The sequence below is a fragment of the Meleagris gallopavo genome, chromosome 2 (genome assembly GCF_000146605.3).
Source record: "Meleagris gallopavo isolate NT-WF06-2002-E0010 breed Aviagen turkey brand Nicholas breeding stock chromosome 2, Turkey_5.1, whole genome shotgun sequence".
NCBI lineage: Eukaryota > Metazoa > Chordata > Aves > Galliformes > Phasianidae > Meleagris > Meleagris gallopavo.
Window position 1 is genome coordinate 16,938,464 of NC_015012.2, and position 17,386 is coordinate 16,955,849.

Below are 17,386 nucleotides of genomic sequence, written 5' to 3' on the forward strand. Positions count from 1 at the left end.
CGCCTCAGCGAGGCACGGGGAGCGGCCGCGAGGCTCCTGCGCCGTGTCTGGGGGCCTCGGATCCGCGCTGCCGCCCGTCTTTGATCCTTCTGATGAAAGCCGGCGCGGAGATTAAAGCCATATTCCGCAGCGGCGGGCACCCACTGGGACCGGTAGGATTCAACCGCCCCGCGCCTCTCTCCTCACACACACACGCCTGCACAGAAAGGGAAAATAGAATCAAGTCGCCCGTAAACAGCAAGCAAGGGAAATAATCGGGGAAGGCGGGACACGGAATAGCGCCCGGTGTCACTTGGAGAGCTTTCTGAACTTCCTCACTCCTTGTTAGCTCCTGACGACTCCCGCTCCCCACATCCAGCGCCTACTTCCACCGTGTGGCTGTCAGCCACCTGCAGGGACTGCAAACCTGAGAGCCTGTCATCAGGTACCACAAAAACGAAAACCAGAGATCATAGAATCATTAAGGTTGGAAAAGATCCCTAAAGTCACCTAGTCCAACCATCCACCTACCAACGATACTGCCCACTGACTACATCCCTCAGCGCCACATCTCCACAGTTCCTGAACACCTGCAGGCAAAGTGACTTCACCACCCCTCTGGGCAGTCTGTGCCACTGCATCACTGCTCTTAAGAATTTGTTCCATCTCATAATCACCCTGAACCTCTCCTGTTGCAACTTGAGGTCATTCCCCCTCATCCTATCACTGCTACCGTGGAGCAGAGGCTGATCCCCACAACCTCCTTTCAGGCAGTTGCAGAGTTGTACTGATCACCAAACTCACCAAGTCCTGAGGAGACTCAAATCCTCAGTTCAAGGGCCACGAGTGCAAAGCGGCAGTAATGGAAAGCGCTCAGTTTGTTATGGTAGGAAATACATCACTCATTGGATCTGCAATTGTATTCTGAGGAACTTTAAAAAATACTACTATGGGAAATGCCACATGGTTTCAGCTTGCTCTTACTAGCTCCCAAACCTTACAAGCCTCATGTTCTGGGAGACAACTCCTGTTTCTTCCTCAGCTCTGAGCATCTCCAGTGCAAATCTTTGAACTGGCATCCTTCTGAGGCAGATCTAATCATCCAGCCCACTCCACTCAGCAGGTCCCAGCTCACCTGAGGCCGTCTTTGGTGAAGCACTGTGTTCTCCCTCCTTTTAAAAACAGGAAGCTCTGATTTCAGGCCAACTTGAGCTGCTAGGGTGAATAATGCAGTTCTAGTAAAAGGAATTTTTCATTCATGGGCATGTTTACCCTTACCACAAGAACCACTTGGACTCTGTTGCCTCAGTGTTCCCCCAGAAATAGGCATCCTAGCACTGGACTGAGTTCAGGTGTACAACAGCTCCCCCTGCTCGTCACAATCTGGTCGTTAACAGATGTTGAAAGACTTTGACACTTTGAAGGGGGAAACTCTTTTTTAAACCAAAGCTTCTTGCCTTTCTTACAAACAGAATTTTACTGGCTTCAGCAGCCCTTTTTCCCCCCATTCCACACAATATCAGCATCATACCTGGAAGAAAATTTTTCTGACATTAATGGATTCTTCAGTAGAAAAACTAACGTAGAGCCATTCACTGCTGGTGATCCAGGGCTGCTTTTACAGGAAACTCATTCAGTGAATAAAACACTAATACTGCAAAGCAGATAGCTTTAAACCATAAGACAAAATGGAAAGAGGACCACGGTAAGGTATTTACTTTCTGAATATCCAAAATACACAATAAATGCTTAGAAGTGTCACAACAATAACCTCAAAGCTGTTTTTTTCAAAACCACAGAACTCTACATATTTTTTTGCAAAACTATTTACTAATGAAGTTCTTAATTACGCAAATACTGCTGCATATCAGTTTACTGTTGATACTGTGCCACATCTACTCGCTAAGCCTGTTAATGTTTACTCACCACTTTGATATCTGGGAGGAAGAGCACTATAAAGACCAGAAGGATTACAACTTACTAAAGCTCTTGTACTGCACAGATCAGTGTTACTATATCTTAACTTATCAACTCACTGCAGGTACTTCGTTCCCAAGGATGATAGTAAAGTGAAGATATAATGTATGTTCATAGGTTACGCTAATAAAACGCTTCCTGTGCAAATTAAATTTAAATACTGTATCATATTTTTGAGTTACAGACCTATTCAATTACTGGCTTTACAGCATCTTCAGCACTATGAGTGGCTGCAAGAAGAAACGTATTCCCACATACTATCCTCATAAAGCCTTGACTGTCTGATATCCACTTCAGTGTCCACTTCAGAACTATATTCAGCTTTTAATGATGCTACATATCCCACTGCTCATCTCCAATGACATCAATGCCGACTTCATCATTTGTAAATGAACAATCAGGAGATAAAATGAAGCTCTGCACCATGTGGATTACAGGGACAGGAAAACTGGGGAAGGTGGAAAAGAAAGGAAGCATTTAGAAAAATTAAAGACAGATTGAAGATGTCAGATTTGATCTGTGGAAACCTAAACAAGATAAATGAGTAACGCTATGCTATCTACCACCTGGAAATGCATACACACACAGAACCTACAGTATGTCTGCACTACCAACAAAGCCTTGCTCTAAGTCAATACCGTATTCCACAATTCAAGAAGTTCCAATCTATGAGTCACGACATTTTACAAGCAATAGCTTCTGCCAAATACCGTAAACTCTCAAAGCTTAGCTATGCACAAAAGAAGAAAATTAACAAAAGAAAATTTGTTACATCGTATTCAATATTAAGTAATCCATAACATCTAAAAATGGTTATTTGTGATCAGAACGTCAAGCCTTTGATAACAGATGGGCTATTCTGGCAAACAGAAGTACTCTGCATGTTCTGATCAAAGAAAAAATCTTTTGAACTTCAAAGAATTAGCAAGCCATTATCATAATTCATCGTAAGGACCAGTTTGTTTCTTCAGAAACAAACAAAAACACTGATTGCAAAATAACATTTTTCACATCATATGCTTACCATCAATATAAAACATGCAGTGAAAACAGTAAGATAGCTCCTAGGACTAAAGAAAACAAACTGTTATGAGGAGCACCATATTCAAGATTCAACTGGATTATAATTTCATAGAATCGTTAAGGATCGAAAAGATCTTTAAGATCACCTAGTCCAACTGTCCACCTACCACCAATGTTGCCCATGTTCCTTAGTAAGGCATCTACAGTTCTTGAACACCTCCTGGGACAGTGTCTCCATGACCTCCCTGGGCAGCCTGCGCCACTGTCTCACCACTTCTTATGAGAATGGAGCTCTTTATTGTTGTTTCCACATTAATAAATTTGAGGCATTACTTCCAGAGTGACCTAAAATGAATTGTATTTACAAGCATGGCTGACACACTGTGTTATGGAGTACAAAGTTTGATTACTCTCTATTCAAACAAGGTACAAAGGGCTCACAGACTTGATTACCATCCTTTTCTGAAGACAACTGACAATACCAGCAAGCACCATTCCCTTCTCTTGGCTGGATGCTTTTGCATGCCTCTAAGCTTAATGTGACATTAACCACATACTTACTGTAACAGCAGTATCTTTCAGAGACACATGTTCTAGAGAGGCTGAAGGACTCTGACAATGTTAAACTTCAGTAGGAGAGCTGATGGCTCTTTCTGGGTGCTCGGGGGACAAATTGATGCTAAAGCACTACACAAGCACACTCAGGAAAAAAAAAAAAAACCTCAGAGGTTTTGCAATCCTTGAAGGCCAGACAGAGGACAGCTCAGGCACTGCAGAAATTCTGCTGAATTGCTAATAAACTGGAGAGAATAAGGGACTATGGAATAGAAATAAAGAGCTAATGAGAGGCTAAGAAGACAGCACAAGGACTGTATGTGGCACACATGCTCTGCCAATATTTCATTTCATCTACACTGAATTTCTATTACAATTCCTATCCATCTACAAAACTTCCTCTCTCGGACATGATATTGGTTATTGCAACTCAGATGCTACAGCCTAGTACTGGCAGTGAGCAGCTTAAATCAATCATTGCAGTTACAGAAATGCATCAGGGAACGAATCATTTATTACTGTTCATGCTAAAATATATTTTTATACAACATCTGAGGAAATTCTGAGCTAGAAGCAGCTACTTGAATTATTCAGAAGCACATACTGGCATTTTCCAGATTACAACAGTAGACAGGGAGATGCCAGCAAGCACAGCATTGAGAAGTTAATCAGACTGAATCAACTTGATCCATCAGGTTACCAGTCCTAATTCAGCTCTAGTGCTGTCACACCATACAATTCTGCAGAGAGAACTTAGTGTCTACACAGTACCCCCAAGTGGCCCTGGATCTAGAAATATGTTGTAAAGTCATATTGATTTATCTGAGGCTGCAGCTATACAGATGTGATTCAATGGCTTTAGACCTAAACTGAAGCTGCATGTATCAAGCATCGTTCCTGTGATGGAAACTCAAAATTGGCACCCTGGAGCCTCTGAACAGCCAGAGGAGCTAATTCACAACCTAGGTTACACAGCCACAAATAGAAGAAAATAATTTAAAAGAATAAGAAAGGCCCCTAGAGTGAAAAATGTACTTAAATGTGTGGGTTTCTCTCTCTGAGATGCAGAATGAAGAAGTGGATAAAACAAAGTACTAAATGTAAGAACTCAGATCCTCTTACACTGGCATTGTTCTGTACTTTTTTTCTACCCCCCCAGGGGGTAAAGAAGACAAACCTGGACATAAATATAGGTTGCAATATAAGCAAAATGGATTAAGTACCATCATGTCTCTAGCTGAAGCCTTAAGTACTGAGACTCCCACCTGACTGCTAGTCCCATGAAAATGAAATATTGCCTGATCAATGGATGATGTGAATGATGAAATTGGCTGTCCTTGTCCTCTCATCCAGACTTCATCACAAGATCTTTCATAATTTATGTCCCTAAAAAAAGCCGTGGGTGAAGCAAATGAAGAGACTGAGAAATCTTCAACTCTGCAAAGCAGTCTTCTCCTGCACTAGAATGCAGAAGTGTTAGGCACTATTGCTATTCCTGGTCTATTTGTTGGTGGATTTCGGATTGGGATTTCTTTTGGTGGCGGTTTAGGGGATTCCTCCCCTCTACCAAAAAAACAAAGAATTTCTAGTTCATGATTGGGAAATTTGCACAGTACATTTTATGCAACAGATCAACTTTCTTTTAATATTCTGAAAGCTACTAATATTTTGTGCTACTTCAGATGATATGAACTCACAAAGGCAAAGCACAGAAATACATTTCTATGGGCAAAGAATGACTTTTGCTGTCCACATAATGCCTAGAAAATATCTTCTCCCTTGTGTAATTAAGTCAGGCCAATGATACTGCAAACAAATAAAGCAGGATTCTAAACTATTTTGATTGATTTTCTTTAAATGTTCTCAAAGTACAATAGTGACATTTTGCAGTCCTCTTTTCCCAACTGAAAAATGACTCGCTGAAGTATTTCTTTAACTGTTTTCATCGAGATTCTGGGTTTTATCACAAATCACTGTATGTTGAGTTTTATGAAATATAAGACTATCTTGTTCAACCTACTTACAGAACAGAAAGGCTAACATGAGCTGAATGATTTTTTCTATGAAGATCTAATAGAGGTAAGTCCTAAAAAAAAGCAATAATCTGCAAAACTGCTTTAATATGGAAAGTTCACGAGTGTTACCAACATCTGAAAGTTTTCCGACACTGACATGAAGACACCTCATTTAAAAGTACAAGCAAAACTAGAAGCGGAATTGAGCATGTATAATTTTTGATTCATCTTTGGCTCATAACGTTTTGGAGAAATTTTTAATCACTTATCTTCAGTTGTAACAGTTTTGTCCGGCAAAGAGAGCTCCAATAATAAACTACATTAAAATGCAGCTGCATAAACGTGTTTACACAGTTACATTTTCTCATTCACATTCCTTTCTCACAGGTGTACCTTTCCACTATGAACAAAGTACACTTCAGTGTACTTATGTGAGCACATGCATGCAGAACGCCACTTGTAAAACAGTCCAGAACGAACATAGAGAGAAAAATAACAGAATGCTTTACCTGAACAGAAATAAACAAGTGACATAAAAGGCAGCAATAATTCCATTACTTGGGCAACACCAGTATTACAAGCACCATCCTGATGTATGGTGAAAATTCCTACTGCAGTATGTTTTCCTAAATAAGGGGAGAAATACACTTTACCAACTCTGTTACAGTAATTATTATGTTACGACTAACTTGACTATAATCAAAGAAATAACAAAACTCTATGTTTTTCCCATCATTTAGAAAAATCCATACAGCAGTAGTCCATAAAATATAACTACTATTTTTAGCTGGAAAAAAAGGGAAAAAGTGACTCTCTCTCACTTTTAACCTGGGGACAATTGTTTTGTGCTTAAATTTCAGGAAATAAAAGATCTAACATTAATACTTATTTCAACTGCAAAAGTACTGCTAACTCAAACACTCGGATTAAAATTATTCATTTTGTTATTTCATTGCATCTCAGCTAAAGAAAACAGGAAGGTATTTATTCGTTTAAGAGCAAATTTTCGTTATTCTCAAATACTTCCACCTATTGAAATTTCAGCTTTCAACCTATATGCAATTCTTTAGCTTCATAGAAACAACAAGAAAAAACATCCATCCCCTCTTCATTATCAACTGTTTTTTGAAGGAGTTTCAAAAAGTAACGGCCTAAGTCTTCAAACAATGCATGAAAAAGCTCCTGCTCTCCTTCTGTGCACAACCTCCATCACACCTTCGTCACTCCTCATTAGGAAAGTGAAATAAGCACTGACGTTTTTTCCTTCAGGAAAAAAAAAAAAAGATCTGAGTGTTTTGAGTAAACACTGCGAGAGCCCATAGAGGAGGTTTTATTTGATGTGAGCTTTACTGACACGCTAATGAAGGCCTGACAGACAAGGAAAGAGAAAATGTTATTTGAGCACAAACTCAATGTTTGCTCACTAGACCACTTGCCTTTCAGAGAGTTACCCTTACACAACTCAGGCAATGTGAAGTCAATCTTTTCTCACTGTCTCTTGGCAAACAGATGTGAGCCTGGGAACTTCTCCTACTTTCAGATACATGAGGAACCAGATTGTTCGCAGCATCGGCCTTCATACCTTTAGAAGGAGATGTCAGATTTCTCTGGGACTCTCTGATTTCACTCTGTTTAGGCTAAACTCCAATGACTGTCTACCATACATGAGTCACATCAGTTTCAAAGCTGCTCTCTGAAGTAAATTTGAGACATGTCTGTCTGATCTGCTCTTCTAAGCTGAAAAACTTGAGACAAGTCTAAACTATGAAACATCCATGTAACATTTCTCTTTATTTTTTCCTAAAGCTATCGATTCCTTTTATATTATGCCTAAGGATATTGAGATTTATCTTAAAAACTGGATTCTCTGGAGTCACAGTTCTGAGCTGTGTTCTCATCAGCAGAAAACCACAATTAGTCAGTTCTGAATCTAAAAAAAACTTTGGAAAAGCACAGGGTGTATAATAATTGCATTTTGATTGTACTAGTAAGAAACAAATCAAGAAATACTAGATCATGAAGGGCATGAGGCCCATTTAACAAACAACTTCTGCACTGAAGACATCAAGTGTGGAACAGCTGTCTAAGATGATGTACTTGCAGGCTTTTCAAATCCAGTGATAGCTCCCGAGATTTACATTCAAGTAAGCACTGTTGGATAGCTATTTAAAGATCAAACTCAAGATGAGACTTTGATTACTTCTACTACAGTGTCTATGAGGTATGTCACCAATTCAGTTAGAATATATTGCTTTTTCTAATTAAAACATGCTATCCATTTTATATGTATTAAATATGCTGTTTCTAGGAGATTCAACTGAACAAGACTTGGATCTACTCCGTAAATGAACTGTTGTATCAGATTAACTCTCTTCGCATAACAATTAAGGAATCTGAAGAGGATTAGCTGCTGAAAGGTATTTACAAGTACAGTTTCTTCTCTGTTACCTGAGGATCATGAAATACTGCAGGACTCTGAAGCAGCAGGAGCGAGCCTGGTTTGGGGCACAAGAAATGAGGGTATGGGAATTAAGAGAAGACCAATAACTTTTGGTCATTACAGAGTAAAATTGTGGAGAGCTTTTTATATATCCTGGCAAACCAGAGTGACTGGGTATATGCCAGGAGTAGTACAGTTGTACAAAGTGCCCCCCCCAACCCACCTCCATACCAGACAGACAGAAGCTACTGAAGACTTCTGGCATCCGCATGGCAGCAGCTGCAAAGCAGCTTCACGGCTATGAGCAGCTTGGTCCCTTTGCAGCTTTCTCCCTTCCAGTTCTCTTAATTGGAGCACATACCTGTTTCAGGACATGGTCATTGCTAATTTTAATAAAGGTAACAGATCTGTTTATTACTCGCCATTGAATCTTTATAGCAAGTCTTGAAGTAGTAAAATCTGAAATTTTTTTACAATTTAAAATCTTATTTAACAGAACAGTCTTGTTTAGTCTATAGCATTTAACAGTCACCAGCCAGATACTAACTTAGTGTGAGCAACGCATATGTCAGGTACTGGATGTTCCCAGCAAGGACTCAGGGTCCAGTCAGCCACTGAGAGCTGATGAGCAGCAACAAGAAGGTCAATCCATTTGTTGGAAGATATTCATCCTTACAAACTATATGCCCTTTCCAAAACAACTTCTGTATAAATCTATCAGGGAGTTTGACAAACTGAGAAAAGTGAACCAAGCTTGTTTGTTTGTTTTTTTACTTCATCCGAGTGCACTAAATGTAAATTCCTACTCAAACAGCGGAAAAAAAAGCTACCTCACACTCTCCTAAAGACTTCACTTTAGAGAGAAACTAAAATAGACAGAAGAAAATGAGTAAATAAAAATCAAGAAAAGCATCCCAATCAATTTCAGAGGACTTGTTCTTCATACCTGTATGCCACATCCACTACACTTTTTCTACTGTCAATTAAAGGCACCACGGGGATCTGCTCATAGCACTCAGACACATATGAAGTCATTCCTAGGCGTTAGAAAACACCCATCTGTGTTCTTTCTGGCTTTGTGGTATAGTCAAGTATGAGACATAGGGCAGGACCAGCAGTATTTGTGTATAGAGAATGCAAACAGGTGACCTCAAGTTCCTCAGCTACTAAGCAAGAAGTGAGGGCAAACCATGCATTTCCACTGACAGGGAAAGAAGAAAAGAAAGGAGCCCGGAATGCTTGCACCAAGTTAGAGGACAAGAGGTTTGAATGCTAGGCAACAATTTTATAAGGCAAGTGCCTATCACGTTAACATGCTACATCACCCTCCCACCCTTCCTACTCACAGATTCGTCTTAATCACAGTAAATTCCCCCAAATACAACCCATTGTATACATGCACAAGCACATTTCCTGGCCCAAGGATGGTGACCATCTCAGGCAAGAATAAACAGTGGTTATTCTTTCAGCTGCCCACTTCCCTCAATGGCTTTGATGATCAAGGCCCATTCAGAAGTATAAATGTAGGTAAATTGTATATTATAACATATTCAGTAAAAGTAAGCATTTGAGTTGATAGATTTTGCTAAAACTTAAAAATTTTGCTCAAGAAAAAATGTAATAAACAACAAAAATAGAACTGCAAATAGAAGGACTAAGCGTAAGCAAGAGGCACAATAACTGGTTGAAAAAATTCTATAAAACAAGCTACTGCTGAATTAGTTCAGAACTCTCACAAAATAACAAGCCAAAGAGCTGTGTTTCAAATGCTTACAAATTGGAGTTCCAGCCCCTATATGCAGGGATTTCTTTCATTAGGACAAGACAGAGGAGAACTAAATTATTGACATTCAAAGCCAATGTTAAAAATAGTTACAATTTTTAAGGCCACTGAAGGAGTTATTCTTGGGTTTCTTGCTTTGCAAAAATCCAACATAATTATTTTATATAAATTTTCATCACAACTGCTGCATGACTATCCACTAGCATGGCTACCATAACGTCAGTCAGAAGCTTCAGTGCCCTTCAGAATATCAGTCAGAGCACGATTAACATGGTCAGGGTTCTTGTTCAGACGGTTCTAAAAGATTGCAGCCATCATGAGCTTGTTTGTAAGAGCGAGTAAACACGAGAAAACAGCAAGCAAAGCTGTGTTCCATTAAAATAGCAGGGGTAAAAAAAATTTGGCATTAGTGTGACTTCAGATGGAGGTAATTGAAGAAAAATTCTGTGCCATATAGTATTTAAAAAGCCTCCTACACTTCAAAAATAAAAGCTAGGTCCTGTTAAAGTTACTATGCTCCCCCCACCTTATATTTAAAATGGAAAGAAATACTTCCCTCAGGGAAAGGGGCCCAGCTCATAATTTCTGGATTAAACCCATTACTATTAGCTGCAGAGTGAAATTATTAGTGACAGGTTCACTTGAATTACCTCTTTACAGAGGTCACTAGAGCTTCCTAGAAACCTAAAACTGCCATTGTAAATTTAGCTAATAACAAATACGTTTTTTAAACTATCAAAATTAGAGGTAAACACAAGAACCTGTTTTAACACTCTAATTATGGTACAATACTTTTTCATTTTCTTCACTTCAAAGTTATAAACTCAGAAATACACGAGTGCTGGCATGCACCACTATTACCTCAACTTTTTACATCCACATCTGTGGATACAGAACTGCTGTTGATTTTCAGTACGCTCATTCCTCTCTTAAAACTGTAGAGCAGATCAAGAATACTTTCTGACAAGTACACAAACAGTAGCTTGATCATGCACTTAAAACAGGAGTGACTTTCACTACACAAAGTTCTTCACTATGGAATAAAAAACTGTATACATATCAAGAATCCGGAGGGGGGGAAAAAAACAAGCACGTACAAAAAAAAACCCAGCACGTACAAAATCTTACCTTCATTCTGTTTATCAGTGTCATTTTAAAGCTTCACACAGTTATTTAGAAAACACCTTGGGCAGAAATTGTTCAGTCCATCACTTTACAGGTCCTGCTTAGCTCTGCTTATGCTTCCAAGACTAATAATAAACTCGATGCAGTTTCATGTAAAACACACACAATCCTTGAAGTACAGCCTGTCTTTCCTCCTTCCCAGGTAAGTGACCTCAAGGTTGGATTACAAAGCCCTGTTTCCCTTGCTTGCACTCTTCCTCACCACGGACCTGTAAATTTTGCACTCCTAATTGCACAAAGAAGGTTCCTGTTCCCGATCCAGGCAAAGCTGAGTAGCTGAGTCTCTACTACTTGGTCAGAAATCCAAGTTTGAAATCTTTCTGAAGGAAACTCCCCATTCCTCCTTAATCCCCATGCACCTTTGTCCCTGTTTCCCCCCAGGTTCTGGTGGATGTTGTCAGACTTGACCAAGAACCTCAGAAGCAATGACAGTAGCTAAAAGCATTTTGAAGTTCCCATTTTTAATTAAACCTCACCTCAAAACGCATGCCATTTTGCTATTGCAACCGTGCCATCTTTGTTAGTACTGAACCTACAGAAATTCTACAGTTCCACGTGCCTTACATAGATTTGAAGTGTGCTGCTATAAATGTTTTATCTGCCTCTAAAAAGCGATTGTACAAAAGTATCTGAATCCCACTGAACCTGATCACAAGATCCCTGGAAAGATCACCAAAATCCAACTGGTGTCATATAGACTCTGTCCATGAAATAAACGGGTACCAATTTGTAATTATAAAACCAAACAACCACAGAGTGCAGATTTCATAGTATAGCTTCAGTTAGTTTACAGTTGCTTTTCTAATTTACTCTTTTTTTTTTTTTGCTCAATATTTTCAAGGTTTTTGTTTTAACAACTAACACATCTCATGCAATTACAAAAAATTGCCAGTAAGAGACAGCGATGCAAAAGACTGAAAAATTACTTTAATAATCAACTCTGAGATTCAGTATTGCCTTTTGTGCTTGGCTTCTGAACAGAGTGGGCAAACAGCCTCCTTTGCTGTGCTAGATTCCATATCATAGTGGCAAAGAACATCACATTGTTCATCTATCTTCTGGCACCAGGTTTAGCTCTTCAGATCTCCAAGTTGAGTAAACGGTCTTACTGAAATAAGAATTTCTTTGAATTGTTCCATTTTCTGGAATTTACTCTAAATTCAGTAAGATTCAGGCAAGTACTTAAATAGTAAAGTGTGTCACTCCCACAAATGAAACTAAAATAAAAATCATAAGTAGGTATCTAAGATGCTGAGAAACTTATAAGAAAATTCAAGCACTGAAGTCTTAAGAGTAGTTTAAATTACTCTACCAAAAAATATTTCACAGTAGTTTACATTCTGTGGGTCTAGCTCCCTTTGCAACAAAAGTCACCTGAATCTGAAGAGAAACTTCTGCTAGTCTTCAAGTCATTAGGTGATCTCAAACTCAACAAACTCCATCAGGGGCTGCAATGAATTACCTGCCATCTGGAAACTGTAAAAACCAAATTAAATTAAGAGTAACAAAAAAATATTGAAGCACGATGGTAAAGTCTGACAGGCTTCCAGGAGTTAATTGGAAGGCTGCCTTTTCTGATGCACCATTCCACTAGAGCACTCTGAGTGAGAGCTAAGAGGCAGGAGGCATCAGAGAACGCTGCTGAGTAGGCTGTCTCACCTGTAGGCAGCTGTCAGCCAAACCCTTGGAGACAAGCCCTTCTCCTTTCTATGCAGATATCTACCATTCTTTCATTTTAGCTTTGAAATCAGATTGCCTAATAAAAACAAAGAAAAAAAAAGTTTTGGGACATTAAAAATCTTTGCAAAAGTACAGCTACCTTTCTCCAGTCAGCTCTGTACAGTCTCTTCCTGAAAAATATAACATAGTTCAAAATTAAGTCAAAGGATTATTTGGAGTTGTCTCAAAAAGCACGAGCCAAATATCAGCTGAAGTTACTGCAAAGGCTTTTATACAGGCTCATAAGTCACATGGCAAATTTTGGCAGAAACAGACTTCAGTCCTTACAACATGCACATTTAGTTTCTCGAACACAGTGCCAAAACTCTTGCAAAGATAAGTGAAATATACCAGGAAAATTGTTTTTAATATCTATAGAGTTATTCAACCTGAACTGAATTTATCAAGATAAAGAATACATTTTTCTTTCTATTCTGAGGACAGATTCTTTCTCAATATCTAACAGCTGCTGCAAACAACAGATGCTAGAAATTCCCCAGAATTCAACAACAATCTATTAGGGTGCAAAGGGCTTTGTTACTTAAAAAACAAGAGTTTATACAATAAACTCTTAGAACTTCTACACCATCGTCTTGATTTCACTCTGCTTCATTTACTTCATCCAACATCACATCACCTAAGCTTGACATTCACAAAGCTCTCATACCCGTAGTTGTTGTCCATAAAATGACTTATTCATTTCCCATACTAGCCTTAACTCAGCGAAATATTAGTTTCCGCGACCATGATAGAGTAACTGATCGAAAACACACTCCACTGAGAGGAAAAGCAAAAATACCAATCTGACTAAGAACTAAAAAGGCTGCCCTTTCAAAACAGATTTCTTGCCTGGGAAATTGTGTGGCCTATTCAACATAGAACAGTTCTACTTATTCCTTAATCCAAAAATGAAAATCATAACCTTTAACCAATTTACTGAAAAGCTTTCCTTTGTTCCACCCACAATTTAAGCCAAATGCAACTCAGCACTGGATCCCAAGCTTTAATTTCCTTCTACTTCTGCTATTGTTACGCCAGCACTTTAAATATTTACCCTTCCCAGATTCCTAAAATGGAAGGAGACATGGCCCTTTTGTAGTGCAGATGATTTGCACAGACCACAAGTAGCGGAGAAATTCTCACGCTTTCATGAGAGGGAATTGGATTTAGAGGACACTTTGTTCATGACAGAGCAAACTACTCTTTAATAAATTTCAATTGAAGGCTCTTTCTAACACAGAGGGATTACGTACACCTTCCTCATATACAACGATAAACACTGAAGACATTGATAAACATTCCTTAGAGAAATAAAGACTTACATTTTTTCATGAAGAGTAGATGTAAGTCAATTGCATCTATATCTGAAAGCACTTAGCACTAAGTTGTTGAAAATTTGTTTCGCTCCATGTGCCATTTCAATTTCTCATTAAACATTCAGTAGAAGTAAAAGCTTCACACACACACACACACACACACACACACACACACACACACACAGACCCCCAACAAGGTTAGAAACAAAACGCAAGGATTGAACCACAGGGAAAACAAAGCTGCAGTTTCCTGGCTAAGGAGTGCTCTGGAGTCTGCACTGGCAGCTTTGCCACTGCCAGTGTGGGCAGGCAGCTGTCTGTGCAATGCCCCAAACATTCAGAGCAGCCACTTACAAGATGCATGATCCATGTCCATTTATCAATCAAAGCTTCTGTTCAGTGCTAGATTTGACAAGCTACAGTAGAATCTAAACAAGATGTAAACAAAGAGTGCTGTAGAGTAATTGGAGACAAAAATCAGTTTTCCTTTTATTCTTTTCTAAGCACTGAATGACAGTCTCCTAACTCCACAGCAGTCTGTTGCTAAGGCATTTATTCCTCCTGTTGCAATGTAACACTACAGGAGACTAATGAAAACTCACTACAGCCATTGCAGGAGTCTTAACTGAAGCTGTGAAGTATCAGTATATTATGGTATCCTTTATTTGAAAAAGTCAAGAAAGAAAACCTTGTGTGCTCCAAGCCTCTTCCTTTCTATAGCAGACATTTCTTTGTGTGTTCATTCCAAGGACAAAATTAGATTCCCCCCTTCCTTACAGATACTGAAAGCTTGGGGCATAAGAAAATAAACGAGATCACCATAGATCCAAGAGTTCCTTAAGAATCCATATGCAATAATTGATAGAGGAATATAATAAAACTGAGAATGAGCAGAAGTCATCTGCAGAACAGAGAGGTGCAATTCCTCACCATCCAGCTCCAAGCACTGCTGCTGGCTGCATGCTCTGCACTGGTAGGAGCATGCACGGCCAAGGCAGAACAGAGGGAAGCAAGCAGAGTGCCAAAACCTGCCTTTCACCTTAATGGAGCAAAATCTCTCTGAAAAAAAGATCGATTTCTGTGAAATTTGAAAAAAATAGTTAAAAGATAGAGTTGTTATTACCAAATCTACACAACTACACAGCTCTACCACTCTAACAGGAACCATCTCTTCTTACACTGCAGGCATGGCAGCACCTCCTTCATTTATACTTCCCTTTGTTTTTTCTCTCTCATTTTCTATTTCTGTGTTTATGTCCTTCACTCCTGGCTTTTCCTAATTACAAAAATCTCCTAAGCAGAAACTCTGAAGATTTCTAAAAGAGGCAAGCAGTCTCTAGATAAGGAAGGAGAGCTCTCTGGATCTGTCCTGTAGGCAGTCTTAAAATACCTCTCTGCATAAACACTATTTGTCACTGCAAGAAGTTTAGATGTGCAGGATAGCTTTAACCTGCAACTAAGAAGCTTCTGTGGGTTCTGCGGATTCCATTAACTGGTTTTGCCTTTTCATCACTGCAGTGCACTGCATTGCAATTTCATCTTCCACAACACTGAAATGTCAGACATCATAAAGTTCATTTATGAGGCATGTTTTCGCTTTTCCAATTTAGGTTAAGATTATTTGAAAGCAATCTGTCCTCCTACAAGGAAACAATCAGATGATGAAATAAAATTTTGTTTGTTAGAGATTGGAGAGAAGCTAATCTTCAAAGATGTCAGTGTATGGATTATTTTTTTCCTCCCAAATGGACTTCAAAATCATTTTTAAATGATTCTTTTTCAATTGGTTACAATATTCAACAAGTTAGATTACAACTACGCTTGACCAATTTCAAATCAAACTAGGCAGCTATTTTCTATTGTCAGAAGATCACTGAAAAAAATGCTGGCCATTCATCACCAAAACTCCAATCACTTTGAAAGAAAATACTGAAAATCAGTAAGCCTTGAAAACACAGAACTTTAAAAATAGCAATAAATGCCATCAAACTATATGTAGACTTTTCTTAATTCACATTTAAAAAGTTGCTTTAAAAGAGACTAAAGAATGATTACGTGTATCTATCACTTAAAGCACATGGATGAACAGTTTCCAATTTCCCAACTCACCTTTGATAGCCAGAGCACCAGAATTCACATTGATAATCATGAAACACTCCAGATCCCACATCTCTGTGAATTATCTCAACCCTGCAGCTCTCAGAAATCCAGTTCACAACACACCTTGGCTTACCAGTTCTGTATGTCAATAACCATACATTTGGGAATGCTTCTCACATACATTAACATGCTTGCTAGCAGTATTTAAGATACTTTTTTTTTTTTTAAACCAGGTTGACTTCATATTCTTTTAATTGGAAGAGATGAAAAGCAGAAAGAAGAACAAGGCAAAATGCCACTGAAATCCATGCTTTAAGTACAAAAGTGATGTTTCCTACAGCCCAGGGCTATAAGCATGAAATGCACTGGTTGACTTTGCCTTCACTTGAAATCAGAGATAGATATTAGCTGTCTTGCAATCTCTGAAGGACAACGACAGATGGACAGAAACTAGCAGAAAAAAATCAAATACGGGCTCTCAATTTATCTAGTTTATGAACAAGCTAAAGAAAGCAGGTTTTCTTATTGCAACTATCTGCATTTAAAAAAAATCTGCTTCTTAATAGAATATCATAAAATTAGTAATGCAAAGGTAGAAATGAAATAGTTACCACAGATTAACTAGAACCAGATCATTTTTTTTAAAACTTTGTTGAATCTCATTATGTGCTTCTCCATTTAACTAGAGTGAAAGGGCATATTTTAGCAAAATCTGACTTGAAAGCAGACAGATAAGGCAGCTAGCAACACTAGAAAACTGTAATAGCATCAGTTATGTGGATACACAGCGAAGAAATACGCTTGTAGTACTGCACAGTAAGGTACAAAAGTATGTCTTGTCTAGACTGAGTAACAGTTCTCAGAGCAGCCAAGGTTAATTTGCATAGTAATGATCAGTTTTAAAGTGAGACATGTTTAGATATAGTTAACAGTTCTGTGTATATTGTAAGAAGGAACATCCAGAAACCAGACCAAGACAAGCCTTTCAGAGCAGTCAGCAAACAGAACAGAAACCTTCCCAACACTCAACAACTGGAATCACCAAGTTCCCAGGGACTGAGCAAGATCCTCCCCTTCCTTGCCCAGGGAAGAGCGTGACTCTCAGGCAGCAGCTGCCTGCACATTTAAGTCTCCAATGGAAACCATGCTCACACACAACATCTGATGTACTTCAGGTAAGCAAAAAATTTCATTACAGCATTCCAAATATGTTTTCAGGAACAGGGGCACACTGAGTTAGGGGCTAAAGAAGTGGAGTTGTCAGTTGTAACTGCATCAGAAAGAAAAACAAGAA

General features: G+C 38.8%; 1 protein-coding gene across 8 annotated transcripts in view; it reads right to left on the reverse strand.

Moving 5' to 3' along the window:
* The window catches only part of DISP1 (dispatched RND transporter family member 1), an 86,504-nt gene that overhangs the window by 39,414 nt on the left and 29,704 nt on the right, over positions 1–17,386 (reverse strand). The window lies entirely within an intron of this gene.